At 41.0% G+C, this 15,353-nt stretch overlaps 1 long non-coding RNA gene across 1 annotated transcript in view; it reads right to left on the reverse strand.

Annotated features, from left to right (window-relative positions):
- The window catches only part of LOC141278984 (uncharacterized), a 34,104-nt gene extending 31,449 nt beyond the window's left edge, over window positions 1-2,655 (reverse strand). Inside the window, exon 1 of the long non-coding RNA XR_012332576.1 lies at window positions 2,514-2,655. This is a non-coding gene — a long non-coding RNA (uncharacterized lncRNA). The remainder of the gene's footprint in view (window positions 1-2,513) is intronic.
- Between the last annotated feature and the right edge of the window lie 12,698 nt (window positions 2,656-15,353).

Here is a 15,353-nt window from a genome sequence, read left to right on the forward strand (position 1 = left end):
AAATAGGCAAAAGGCCCCAAGTAATGACTAATACTGGATATCTTTCTACACCTTAAAATGGGGGCTTTGAGCCAGATTTAGTTTAATTTAGAAAAATTAAGTACTGCTTGTTATTGTACTTCAATTCTGTGAAACAAATTTATGCTTTTATGTATAGTATCCTGTTTAATCTTTACAACTCTTTGAATCAGGTTTCTCTATCCCCTTTTATAGAAAGCAACCTGAAGGACAGAGAAGGTAATATACATTTAGTGTGCTAGCATGGAAGAAGGAGCCAGGGATAGAGAGCTCCCTTACAATGTGAGGAATTATTTGGATGTAAATGACAGCAAACACAATTCAGCTGACTTAAAAAAGAGAACTGTGCTCAGCTACCTGAAAGACCCTAGGAGTGAGGCTAGCCTTAGGCAAGAGGGTTCATACTGGGGCTCAGTGGATGTTATCAGTATTGTTTCTATCCATTTCTTGGCTTTATATTCTGGACTGGCTTCATTGTGAGACTTTCTGATGGCAACTTCATAGCTATATCTTCCAAGCTTCAGGTGCAACTAAAAATGGGTTATCTCTTCCACTAGTCCCTTCAAAAGTCCTATTGTGCCTTACTGTCTCTAGCTTGGTCCTATGCCCATCTCTCACTGTTGCCAAAATCATGGAACAATCTTTTTGGCCAAGCCCGAGTGGTATACCCATCCTTAAAGTAGGAGAGTCGGGGAACAACTACTCCACTTGCACATGGACTGAGACTGAGAATGGGCTTAGTTTCCCAGAGGGCAAGAGAATAACTGTTTCCAGAAGGTGAGTGAAGGCTGAGTGTCAAAATAAAAACAAAAACAAAACAGATGTCTGTCATAGCCCTCTCTCACTGCCCCATGTTTCCCTTCCTGTCCAGAGTCATGCCACTGACTGAAGGTTAGAGTTGTAGGAAATACCAATTCCATGGAGACCTCGTGACAGGAAAGAGTCCCAGGAAAGGAACTCAAAGTGGGAGGAATCAGGCAGAGGCCTAATATTCATGTGGATAGACCATCCAATAATCTGGCCTCTCACTGTCATCCTAGAGCCCTTTACCTCCATTCCAGTTACGGCCATATTCTAGAACTCATCACCAGGAATATTTTTTCGTTCTGAAAAAATACAGTCGGACATTCCTCCCCTTTTTTTTTTTTTTTTTTGCGGTACACGGGACTCTCACTGTTGTGGCCTCTCCCGTTGCAGAGCACAGGCTCCGGACGCGCAGGCTCAGCGGCCATGGCTCACGGGGTTAGCCGCTCCGCAGCATGTGGGATCTTCCCGGACCGGGGCACGAACCCGTGTCCCCTGCATCGGCAGGCGGACTCTCAACCACTGCGCCACCAGGGAAGCCCAGGACATTCCTCCCTTTATTCTTTCAGTTTATGCCCTGGATATGTCAATTCCTCAACCTGTTCAGGAAGTACAAGCCACTTGTAGTTCATCTGACAACATTCTGTCTTCATTTCCTCCTTTTCCAAGGAAAACTTCATGGTCCATCACTTAACGCCACACGTAAATAGCTGTACTCTAAAGAGCCTTCCCCATTCTCCTTTCATGTCCTGCTGGCAAAATCTAACTCTACCTTTTCTAGACCTGCCTTCTAATAAAGGACTGATTCCTCTTCGATAAAATCATACGGTTAAGTATGTCGGTACCACCACAAATTTATGTTCTACAACTAATGGTCAGCTTCAACATTGCCTAAAAATAATCCATTCATTCTTCCCATGTTTACTACGTACTTGGCACTTAGGACACACCAATGAAGGAAACAGTTCCCTGTCTTGGTGGCGCTCACATGATTGTTTTCTTAGTCAGTTCTCTTGCCCAAGTGCTCAAAACTATTTCACTTTCCTACAACTTCGCCACATTCCTCACTCGTTGAGCATATGTGCTGGACCACCACAGGGGAATGAGAAGTCATGAAATGGGAACTTTTCATCATTAAAAACTTCAAAATAACAACAACAAAACCAAATCATGAACCCTCATCCTTTCTTTCCTCTTTCCTTCCTATTATACTGAAAGGTTTCCCTCACATGCTTTCCTTGATCCTCCCACGCTGGGATCTGTCCTTGTTTTCCAATTCACAACACTTTCACATGCTGTGGAACACTTTTGGCTTAATTATCTACCTTCTCAGAGGACAGAGACCACGTTTACCTCATCAAAGCGGCGGGCGTACCTAGTAGAGCTCAGAAACCTCTGCAGAAAATGGAAAAGGGAGGGATTTCTACACGGAGGCCCGGCCCAGTGTGCTCTGGCGGTGGGGTCACGCTCAGAGGCGGGGCCCCGTTCAGAGGCGGGGCCCCGTTCAGAGGCGGGGCCCCGTTCAGAGGCGGGGCCCCGTTCAGAGGCGGGGCCCCGTTCAGAGGCGGGGCCCCGTTCAGAGGCGGGGCCCCGTTCAGAGGCGGGGCCCCGTTCAGAGGCGGGGCCTGAGGGGCTGCGGCGTTTGGCTTCGTAATGGCGACTGCTCCCGGCTGTTTGGCAAGACGTCTTACCTCAGGCTTCTGGGTCCTGTTTCCATCGCTTCTGGAAGACAAAAGTTGAGATTTAAACTCAAAGACAGGATCTGACCAAGGTTTCTGGACGCCTGCGTGACCTTCCCCCTTGCCCTGTCTGAGGAATCGTCCGCCATTTCCATCCCAGCCGTTGGGCTTCGAGGCTTCTCAGTCCCTGACCCCCCCACCCCCAGGCCGCTGTCTCAGAAGCCCTGGAGGTGGCGCTGCGCCTGCGCGACACCCGTCCCCTTCGCACGGTGGACACTCAAGGGAACTCCACGGGGGTGATCTTAGCAACAAATGCAGTAACAGCATTGACTTCTGCTAAGACTACACCTTGCCCTGGCCTTGCACAGGTGACCTAAGTCTCAGATCGCGTGCTAATATGAGCTAATGGGGTTGGCCTTGAGAACCGGAATGGACAAGTGAAGAGCTTTGAACACTGTTAAGGGCCGATGTTAAGGAATGGGCTGGGGGCCCTAATGCAGTTACCCTGTGAGCCTTGCCAGCCCCCAGAGAGGCCAGTGCCGTGGAAGTGCCTGCACAGGTCAGAAGGACGGCGAGACTTCAAGGTGCCAGTCCATACACTAAATTAAGAAGTCATCTCTGATTCTCTGCAGGACCAGTGAGTATAAGGAGGATGCTCACAATCCTCTGGTGGTGGTTTCAGGGGAGCCCAAAGTGCTTTCATTTCCCTTGGGACCCATCAGTGAGCAGTAGTGCGTGGGAACCCCAGGTGAAGGCCTATCAAGGCGTTAGAGTCAATGGACAGAGAGGGTAGAGGCAGAACCATTTTTCACGCTTTGCAAGATCCAGGACGGCGGGACATGAGGCTCTCCCGCAGAAAGGGTTAGGCTTTTTACAGGGCAGAATATCTCAGGTAAATGTCTTCAATTGCAGGTATTGATACATTCATGGATTATTGAGGGCCTACTGTGTGTCCAGGTTCTGTATTAATTAGGAACCGTAGCCGTGTTTATGTTAATAAAAGGGAAGAGAATCCTTTTTTTGTGACTGTTTTCCCTATTAGAAAATATTAGTGAATTTGAAAGATATAGAATAGGAGAAGGAAGAATCTCATAGATTCCCGCCTTCAAAATAATTACTGTTAACTTTTTGATGCATCTTTTCCCAGATTTTGCTGTGCCGAATTTTACATTGCTTAAATAATATGTACTTTAAAAGAAAAACACCCACTATCATAAACATTTTAATGTTATTATAAACTTTCAGAAGTGACATTTTTAATGATGACATCCTAAGTGCTACAGTATTGAATTCTACTTTTTATTGACATTTGGGTAGGTTATAATTTTTAAAAATTTTAATATTTTGCTCTCCATGTTTGATCATAATTGTACTTGCTTATAGACTGTCCTATTACAAACAGCATAAAGCTTTTTCTAAATGTCTGATTAACCCAGGGCTGTGCCCTGGGCTGAATGCTTTTTTCTTTCTCCAACCTCTTTCAATGAGTGGTTAGCTATTTCAGTGCTAGTGTCAAGCCAGTGAAAACAACTGCTCGCTAAACTGCTTGCTAAACATCCTCAATGTAAAATCTTCTAAACTTAACCCAGTGTCTTCCATTGGCCCCAGTCTTTGTTCCCTCCCTCTTATCTTCCCAATATCAATTAGTAGCATCTGGACACTCAAACAAGACACACAAGAGCCATTCTGTACTCCTCTCTCTTCATTTTCCCCGTTACTAGTCAGCTACTACGTGGATGAACTGATAAAATATGCTGGGCAGAGAAATCCTAGAGTTCTCACAGTGAACTACATCCCCTCCAAATGGATTGTAAGATCCATCAGGTCGTGAGTTGCATTTTTGCAATTAATTTAAAAATATCCCATTCCAAAACAAAAACAAATATTTCATTCCATGTCAAAATTTCAACTTATTTACTTTCTTTTCTGCCTTAATTAAAAATTTTATTTATTTATTTATTTTTATTAATATATATATTTTTAAGTATATTAGTTCTCGTTTTATTCATAGGAAAATTCTGGTTTGGAGAACCAATTTTATAGCCACTCTACTTTCCTATCTCATTTCCTTCAAACGTCCCATCTTCTAAACACTCTTAGGTGCTCACTGTCCTCAAATATTTTGCACAGTGCCCAACACACAAGACATAAAATTTCAAAAAAGGAGACAAATATGTTATCTTGGTTGATTTCAAAATTATCCCATTCCTTAACTTTTTTTTTTTTCAATTTTTGAGACTGAAAAGAGTTGGGAAACACCTTTATCTCTCCCTAGTCAAAGAATATTTTAATCTTACTCTCTGATCAAAACCAAAACTTTCTTTAACTCCTATCTAGAAATCAAACTCTGCACATCAGTCAAGGCTCTCTCAAAAGTTGCCTCCTCCATGAAGCCTGCTCTGAATGATTCAACCACAAAAAATCCTTCCCATGCCACATTTTATCTGAAGCTCTATATACTGAGTTTTTTTGTGGATGTTTGATCTTCCCAGTTACCCTATCAGTCTCCACATCCCTTGCAGCGCCCAGGGATCTGACCAGCAACAGATCCTGCATTAATGAATGAATGAGGCCAGAGCCTAGGGAAGGCGGACACAGTGCTGGGTGGAGTGGAGAAGTTGGAGCTTTGTACTGGATCTGAGGCAGGCTAAGGACTCTGCCTCACGGAGGGTAAAGAAGACAGTGTTGAGGAGGGAGCAGATGAGCCTTGCTGGGCACAGGGTCAGGAAGGAGACAAACTGGTATATCTGATTGCCAGACTGAAAAGGATCAATTCCCTTCTGAACACAGTGAGTAAGGAGGGATTCTAGAAGCACACCGGGTTGCATCTAAAATCTACATACAAGGGCATACACTCCTCTTCAACCTGCTGGCTGCCTTTTGCCTTGATTTAATTTTCCCCTTTCTCCTTTCACATTGTTTCCAACAGGGAAGCAGCCAATATTTGCTATATAACATACACTAAGAAAGCTGAAGAGAGTCAAAAATCATCAACTGGAGAAAATGTCCTGTGGGGATTTCTTTCATTTTGTTTTTTTTAACCCAACACAGCCAAAAATTAATTAATTAATTAATAATAAAAAAGAGTACATTTGATGTATAGGTATGTTGCATTGAATCACTGAAAAGCAGTGAGGTACCCATCCCACCGCCTAAGGAATGGAACTTCACCAATACCTCCTACTCATTTTTTTTTTTAATTAAAAAATTTTAATACAATTTTTATTTTATTTTTAAATTTTTTTGCGGTATGCAGGCCTCTCACTGTTGTGGCCTCTCCCGTTGTGGAGCACAGGCTCCGGAAGCGCAGGCCTAGCGGCCATGGCTCATGGGCCCAGCTGCTCCGCAGCATGTGGGGTCTTCCTGGACCGGGGCACAAACCCGTGTCCCCTGCATCGGCAGGCGGACTTTCAACCACTGCGCCACCAGGGAAGCCCCTTAATACAATTTTTAAAGGTTACTTTCCATTTATAGTTATTCCAAAATATTGGCTATGTTCCCCATGTTGTACAATACATCCTTGAGCCTGTCTTATACCCAATAGTTTGTACCTCCCACTTCCCAACCCCTATATTGCCCCTCCCCCCTGCTCCCCACTGGTAACCACTAGTTTGTTCTCCATATCTGTGAGTCTGTTTCTTTTTTGTATTCACTACTTTGTTGTATTTTTTATATTCCACATATAAGTAATATCATACAGTATTTGTCTTTCTCTGTCTGACTTATTTCACTTAGCGTAATGCCTTCCAAGACAATCCCTGCTGATTCAAATGGCAATATTTCATGGCTTTTTTAATGGCTGAGTAGTATTCCATTATATATATATATGTATATACCACATTTTCTTTATCCATTCATCTGCTGATGGACACTTAGGTTGCTTCCATATCTTGGTAATTTTTTTTCCCCTACCCCACCACAGTGTTCCCCCCCTTGGTGTCCATACATTTGTTCTCTACATCTGTGTCTCAACTTCTGCCCTGCGAACTGGTTCATCTGTATTGGCAATTGTGAATAATGCTGCTATGAACATTGGGGTGCATGTATCTTTTCAAATTGGTGTTTTGGGGGTCTTTTTGCATATATATCCAGGAATGGAATTGCTGGGCCATATGGTAGTTCTATTTTTAGTTTTTTGAGAAAGCTCCATACTGTTTTCCATAATGGCTGCACTAATTTACATTCCCACCAACAGTGTAGGAGGGTTCCCTTTTCTTCACATCTTCCCCAACACTTGTTATTTGTGTTCTTTTTTGAAGATAGCTGTTCTGACAGGTATAAGATGATGTGTCATTGTTGTTTTGGTTTACATTTCTCTGATGATTAGTGACGTTGAGCATCTTTTCATGTGCCTGTTGGCCATTTGTATTTCCTCTTTGGAAAAATGTCTGTTCAGTTCTGCCTCTTTTTTAATTGGGTTGTTTATTCTTTTTTTTTTTTCTTTTTGCGGTACGTGGGCCTCTCAGTGTTGTGGCTTCTCCCGCCGTGGAGCACAGGCCCTGTACGTGCAGGCCCAGTGGCCATGGCTCACGGGCCCAGCTGCTCCACGGCATGTGGGATCCTCCCGGACCGGGGCACGAACCCGCGTCTCCTGCATTGGCAGGTGGACTCTCAACCACTGCGCCACAAGGGAAGCCCGGGTGGTTTATTCTTTTGATGTTGAGTTGTATGAGATGTTTATATGTATTGGATATTAATCCCCTTATTGGTCATATCATTTGTAAATAATTCTCCCATGCAGTAGGTTATCTTTTCATTTTGTTTATGGTTTCTTTTGCTGTGCAAAAGCTTTTGAGTTTAATTAGGTCCCATTTGTTTATTTTTGCTTTTATTTCGTTTACTTTAGGAAATGGATCCAAAAAAATCTTGCTATGATTTATGTGAAAGAGTGTTCTATCTTTTCCTCTAGGAGTTTTATCATATCCTGCCTTACATTTAGGTTTTTAATCCATTTTGAGTTTATTTTTGAATATGGTGTTATAGAATGTTCCAATTTTATTCTATTACATGTAACTCTCCAGTTTTCCTAGCACAACTTACTGAAGAGACTGTCTTTTCTCCATTGTATATTCTTGCCTCCTTTGTTGTATATTAACTGGCCATAAATGCATGGGTTTATTTCTGGGGTCTCTCTCTTGTTTCCATTGCTCTATGTGTCTGTTTTTGTGACAGTTCCATACTTTTTTGATGACTGTAGCTTTGTAGTATTGTCTGAAGTCAGAGAGCGTGATTCCTCCAGTTGTGTTCTTCTTTCTCAAGATTCTTTTGGCTATTCGGGGTCTTTTGTGTTTTTATACAGATTTAAAAATTTTTTGTTCTAGTTCTGTGGAAAATGCCATTGTTGTTTTGATAGGGATTGCACTGAATTTATAGATTGCCTTGGGTAGTATGGTAATTTTAACAATATTGATTCTTCCAATCTAAGAACGCAGTATGTTGTTCCATCTGTTTCTGTCATCTTCAGTTTCTTTCATCAGTATCTTATAGTTTTAGGAGTACAGGTCTTTTGCCTCCTTAGGTAGGTTTATTCCTACCTTTTATTCTTTTTGATGTGATGGTAAATGAGATTGTTTCCTTAATATCTCTTTCTGATACTTCGTTGTTATTGTATAGAAATGCAACAGATTTCTGTATATTAATTTTGTATCCTGCAACTTTACTGAATTCATTGATGAGCTCTAGTACTTTTCTGGTGGCATCTTTAGGATTTTCTATGTATGGTATTATGTCATCTGCAGTGACAGATTTACTTCTTCTTTTCCAATTTGGATTCCTTTTATTTGTTTTTCTTCTCTGGTTGCTGTGGATAGGACTTCCAAAACTGTGTTGAATAAAAGTGGTGAGACTGGACATCCTTGTCTTGTTCCTCATCCTAAAGGAAATGCTTTCAGCTTTTTACCATTGAGTATGATGTTAGCTGTGGGTTTGTCATATATGGCCTTTATTATGTTGAGATATATCCCTCTATGCCCACTTTCTGGAGAGTTTTTATCATAAGTGGATGTTGAATTTTATCAAAAGCTTTTTCTGTATCTACTGAGATGATCATGTGGTTTTGTTCTTCAGTTTGTTAATGTGGTGTATCACATTGACTCATTTGTGGATATTTAAAAATGCTTACATCCCTGGAATAAATCCCACTTGATCATGTTGTGTGATCCTTTTAATGTATGGTTGGATTCAGATTGCTAGTATTTTGTTGAGGATTTTTGCATCTATGTTCTATTGACCTGTAATTTTCTTTTGTGTGTGTGTGTGTGTGTGTGTGTGTGTGTGTGTGGTATCTTTGCCTGGTTTTGGTATCAGAGTGATGGTGGCCTCATAGAATGAGTTTGGGAGTATTCCTTCCACTGCAGTTTTTTGGAATAGTTTCAGAAGAATAGGGGTTAACTCTTCTCGAAATGTTTGATAGAATTTGCCTGTGAAACCATCTGGTCCTGGACTTTTGTTTGTTGGGAGTTTTTAGATTACTGATTCAATTTCATTACTGATAATTACTCTGTTCATATTTTCTGTTTCTTCTTGGTTCAGTCTTGGGAGATTGTACCTTTCTAAGAATTTGTCCATTTCTTCTAGGTTGTCCATTTTATTGGCATATAGTAGCTCTTAGTAGTCTGTTAATGATTCTTTGTATTTCCATGGTGTTGGTTGTAACTGCTTTTTCATTTCTGATTTTATTGATCTGGGCTCTCTCCCTTTTATTCTTGATGAGTCTGGCTAAAGGTTTATCAATTTTGTTTATCTTTTCAAAGAACCAGCTTTTAGTTTCATTGATCTTTTCTATTGTTTTCTTTTTCTCTATTCCATTTATTTCTGTGCTGATCTTTATGATTTCTTTCCTTCCACTAATTTTGGGTTTTGTTTCTTCTTCTTTCTCTAGTTGATTTAGGTGTAAGGTTAGGTTGTTTATTTGAGATTTTTCTTGTTTCCTGAAGTAAACTTTTATCACTATAAACTTACCTCTTAGAACTGCTTTTCTGTCTCCCATAGGTTTTGGATCATTGTGTTTTCATTTTCATTTATCTCTAGGTATTTTTTGATTTCCTCTTTGATTTCTTCAGTGATCCATTGGTTGTTAAGTAGCATATTGTTTAGCCTCCACATGTTTGTGTTTTTTGCAGTTTTTTCTTGTAGTTGATCTCTGATCTTATAGCATTGTGGTTGGAAAAGATGCTTGATATGATTTCAGTTTTCTTAAATTTACCAAGGCTTGTTTTGTGACCCAGCATGTGATCTCTCCTAGAGAATGTGCCATGTGCACTTGAAAAGAAAGTGTATTCTGCTTTCAGGATGGAATGCTCTATAAATATCAATTAAGTCCACTTGGTCTAATGTGTCATTTAAGGCCAGTGTTTCCTTATTGATTTGCCATCTGGATGATCTCTCCATTGATGTAAGTGGGGTATTAAAGTCCCCCACTGTTATTGTGTTACTGTACATTTCTCCTTTTATGTCTGTTAACATTTGCCTTATATATTGAGGTGCTCCTATGTTGGTTGCAAATATATTTACAATTGTTATATCTTCTTCTTGGATTGATCCCTTGATCATTTTGTAACGTCCTGTGTTGTCTCTTATGACAGTCTTTATTTTAAAGTCTGTTTTGTCTCATATGAGAATTGCTCCTCCAGCTTTCTTTTGATTTCCATTTGCATGGAATACCTTTTTCCATCCCCTCACTTTCAGTCTGTATGCATCTCTAGATCTGAAGTGGGTCTGTTGTAGACAGCAGATATATGGGTCTTGTTTTTGTTTCCATTCAGCCAGTCTATGTATTTTGGTTGGAGCATTTAATCCATTTACATTTAAGGTAATTGTTGATATGTATGTTCTTATTGCCATTTTGTTAATTGTTTTGGATTTGTTTTTGTAGGTCTTTTTTCCCCCCTTTTTCTTGTGACTTGAGGACTATCTTTAGTGTTTTTTTTTATTCCTTTTTCTTTTTTGTGTGTATATCTATTATAGACTTTTGGTTTGTGGTTGCTTTGATGTTTTTGTATAGTGGTCTGTTTATATACATGATTGTTCTAACTTACTGATCTGTTCGTTTCAAACCTTACATTTGTACTCTCTTCATTTTAAGTACCCTGCATTTGTACTCTCCTTCCCTCACGATTACTGTTTTTGATATCTTATTTTACATCTAATTGTTTTGTGTATCTCTTAACTGCTTATTACAAGGTGATTTTAGTATCAATACTTTCATCTTTTCACCTCCCTACTAGCTTTGTGCATGGATGATTTCCTACCTTTACTGTATGTTTGTTTTTACTGGTTAGCTTTTCCATTCTGTAATTTTCTTGTTTGTTTTCTTGTTTCTTGTGGCCTTTTCTTTCTCACCTAGAGAGTTCCTTTCATATTTGTTGTAAAGCTGGTGGTGTTGAATTCTTTTAGCTTTTGCTTGTCTATAAAGCTTTTGATTTCTCCTCAAATCTCAATTGAGAGCCTTGCTGGGTAGAGCATTCTTGGTTGTAGGGTTTTCCTTTTCATCACTTTATTTTTTTTAACTTTTTATTTTATATTGGAGTATAGTTGATTAATAATAGTGTTAATTTCAGGTGTACAGCAAAGTGATTCAGTTATACATATACATGTACCCATTCTTTTTCAAATTCTTACTCAGCCATTAAAAAGAATGAAATACTGCCATTTGTAGCAACATGGATGGACCTAGAGATTGTCATACTGAGTGACGTAAGTCAGACAGAGAAAGAGAAATATCGTATGATATCGCTTATATGTGGAATCTAAAAAAAAAGATACAAATGAACTTTTTTACAAAATAGAAACAGACTCACAGACTTCGATAACGAACTTATGGTTACCAGGAGGGAAGGGTGGTGGGAAGGGATAGATAGGGAGTTTGGGATTGACATGTACACACTGCTGTATTTAAAATGGATAACCAACAAGGACCTACTGTATAGAATAGGGAACTCTGCTCAATATTATGTAACAATCTAGATAGGAAAAGAATCTGAAATATATTGTGATACTCCCTTCTGGCTTGCTGAGTTTCTGCTGAACAAGTTCCCTTGTATGTTACTTGTTTTTTTTTTACCTTGCTGCTTTTACTATTCTCTCTTTATCTTTACTTTTCGTCCTTTTGATGACAATATCTTGGTGTGTTCCTCTTTGGGTTAATCCTGTATGGGACTCTTTGTGCTTCCTGGACTTGGGTGACTATTTCCTTTCCCAGGTTAGGGAAGTTTTCAGCTGTTATCTTTTCAAATATTTTCTCAGGTTCTTTCTCTCTCTCTTCTCCTTCTGGGACCCGCATAATGCAAATATTAGCACACCTGGTGTTGTCCCAGAGGTCTCTTATGTGTCCTCTTTTCATTCTTTTTTTTGTTCAATGGCAATGATTTCCACTACTCAGTCTTACAGGTCACTGATTTGTTCTTCTGAATCATTTAGTCTACTATTGATTCCTTCCAGTGTATTTTAAATTTTAGTTATTGTATTCTTCATCTCTGTTTGGTCATTCTATATATTTTTTAACTCTTTGTTAAAAACTTGTAACTTCTTGTTCTGTGCATCCGTTCTCCTCCAAGTCTTTGATCATCTTTATCATCACAACTCTGAACTCTTTCTCAGGTAGATTTCCTATCTCCACTTCACTTAGTTCTTCTTCTGGGGTTTTATCTTGTTCCTTCGTCTGGAACATATTCCTCTGCTGCCTAATTTTGTCTAAGTTGCTATTTATATTTTTATGTCCTAATTTTGTCTAAGTTGCTATTTATATTTTTATGTATGTGGTAAGTTAGTTACGTTTCTTCACCTTGGAGAAGTGGCCCTCTGTAGTAGGTGTCCTATGCGTCCCAGCAGTGCACTCCCCTCTCGTCACCCAAGCTATATGCTTTAGAGGTATACCCTAAGAGGGCTACATGGGTCCTTCTGTTGTGGTGGACTAACTATGTGGGTGGTATGGTAGGCCCCAGGTCTAGTTGGTTCCCAGGCTGCCTTGTGCAGATGCTGCTGGCTGCTGTTTAGTGGGGTCTGGTCATGATGTGGCTGGCTGTGGAATCTTGATGCTAGTGCCGGTTCAGTGGTGGGTGGAATCAGGGTCCTGAAGGCTCTGGGCCTGTTGCCTACCCACTGGCAGATGAGGCCAGATCCTGGGGTTAGTGCTGGTCCACTGGCAGGCAGAACTGGTTTCCTGGAGTCTGCCTGCAGGCCCCAGGGAAATCAGAGCTTGCTTTATCAATAGATCGTTGGGTGTGGAGGGGTGTCAGTTCCTGACACATTTGGGTATGGGGTCTGGGTGTCCCTGCTAGTGGGCCAGGCCAGGGCCCAACTGGTACCAGGTACGGTATATGGCCTGATTTGTGGGATCATAGTGTTCATGGTTCTGGTGGATGAGGCTGGTCTAGTAGCTTGGTCTGGCTTCCTGGTAGGAGGGGCTGGTGCCTGTCCACTGGTGGGGGGATCTGGGTATTGGCCCTCTGGTGCACTGGGCCATGTCTAGGGACAAGCCCAGAGGTGGCTGTGAGGTCTTTAGTTAGCCTATCTACTGATGGATGGGGCTGTGTCCCATTTTGTTGTTTGTCTGAGGTGTCCCAGCAGTGTTGCCCGCAGGCTGTTTGGTTGGTCCAGGTCTTGGAACTAATGAGCCAAGATGTCAGCCGTCAGCAATGTTCCCTAATATATCTGCCACCAGTGTCTATGTCCCCAGTGTGAGCTGCAGCTCCCCCCACCCCCCAAACAGGAGACTCTCCCAGACTAGCAGGTAGGTCTGGCCCAAGCTCCTATCAAATTAATTCTTTTGCCCTGAGTCCCAGTGTATGTGTGATTTTTATGTGCCCTTGAAGAGTGAGGTCTCTATTTTTCCCTGTCCTGTGGGGCGCCTGCAATTAAGCCCTGCTGGACTTCAAAGCCAAATGCTCTGGGAGTTCATCTTCCCAGCACCAGACCCCCTGGCTGGGGAGCCTAACGTGGGGCTCAGAACTCTCGCTCCTGTGGGAGAATCTCTGCAATATAATTATTCTCCAGTTTGTGGGTCACCCACCCAGGGAGGGGTATGGGATTTGATTATATCACGAGTCCACCCCTCCTACTGGTCTTGCTGTGGTTCCTACTTTATGTCTCTAGCTGTAGAAGATCTTTTCTGGTAGGCTCCAATCTTTTTTTATCTATGGTTATTCTGCAGATAGTTATGATTTTGGTGTGCTTGTGAGAGGATGTGAGCTCAGGGTCTTTTTACTCTGCCGTCTTGGCTGCTGTCCTGCAAAATTTTGTGGGCTCACCTTTATGATCAGAAAGGCACTAGGTTGATTTCCCCCCATGATAACATGAAGTGGGAATATCATTCTCAAATATTAGATGAATTGGATGGAAAAGTATGGTTGACGGAGAAACACTAGCGTTCTCATTGTCTGCTATACTCCCAAAATAGACTGTAGACTCATGGTCAGGAGTATTTTTAAAAATTATTTTTACTTATGTAAGTAATGCATTATTAGATTGTCTGAGTTAAAAAATTATAACAGTCTCCATAAGTCTAAAGACTCCCAGTGATCAGCCTTTCCTACGAGGTAAACACTCAATTACTATTATCAGTTTGATATGCTATACATTGACCTAGAATATGTATAGTTATAAAAATGTATCATATTGTATATGTTGCTCTACAGCATGGTTCTTTTATTCACCAGGTGTCTTGTCAGTTTACCTGTAATAGCTTTTATAGATGTACCTCACTCCTTTTAACTGCTGCATAATAGTTCTTTAAAAGGGTAATCATCTTTTTTTTGGATTGCTGCACATTTGTTTCCTATTTTTCATTATTATAAACAGTGCTGCCATGAACCACTTTCTATATGCCTCACTGTGCATATTTGCAAGTGCTTCTCTAGAGTGTATACCTAGAAATGGAATTTCTGGGTCAGGCTGTTCTTTTTTTTTTTTTTTTTTGCGGTACGCGGGCCTCTCACTGCTGTGGCCTCTCACTGCTGTGGCCTCTCTCGTTGCGGAGCACAGACTCTGGCCGCGCAGGCTCAGTGGCCATGGCTCACGGGCCTAGCCGCTCCACGGCATGTGGGATCCTCCCGGACTGGGGCACGAACCCGTGTCCCCTATATCGTCAGGCGGACTCTCAACCACTGCTCCACCAGGGAAGCCCGGAACAGTTCTTTATTGATGCTTGACTTTTATAAATGTTAAATAGTACAAGCCAGTTATTTTGTAGTATGTCTTCAATTTGGGTTTGTCTGATGTTTCCTCATGTTAGTTTTAGGTTATATGTCTTTGGTAGGAATAGCACACAAGCGAGGCTGGTTTCTTATTTTATCCTATCAGGTGATGCATGATTTTCATTAATCCCGTTACCAATGATGTTCAATTTAATCACTTGGTTAAGGTGTTGTCTGTCTGCCAGACTTTTATACTATAAAGCTTTCCTTTTTTTTTTTGAGTAGAGGTACTTTGAGACTCTGTATATATCTTTCTATTCATCACACTTTTCATTCATTCATTTATATTCACATGGGCTCATGGTTTTCTATTTTATTTGGTTAATTATAGTCTGTAATCAATATTTATTTATTTATTTTTCTTTTTTCTTTGGCCACGCTGAGTGACTTGTGGGATTTTAGCTCCCCGAGCAGGGATCAAACCTGGGCTCCCTGCAGTGGAAGCACAGAGTCCTAACCACTGGACCACCAGGGAATTCCCATGTAATCAATATTTATTTTGATGTTTATGTTGTCTCAGGTTTGGACAGTGGGAGCCCCTTCAAACTGGCTTCTGGATCCTTTTGACATATCTCTATCATTCTTTGAACATTTTCTTACTTTATCATACAACATGTGTCAGGAGCATCTTGTATTTTCTGGCAACCAATCCTAGAATCAG

Source organism: Tursiops truncatus, chromosome 6 (genome assembly GCF_011762595.2).
Source record: "Tursiops truncatus isolate mTurTru1 chromosome 6, mTurTru1.mat.Y, whole genome shotgun sequence".
Lineage (NCBI taxonomy): Eukaryota > Metazoa > Chordata > Mammalia > Artiodactyla > Delphinidae > Tursiops > Tursiops truncatus.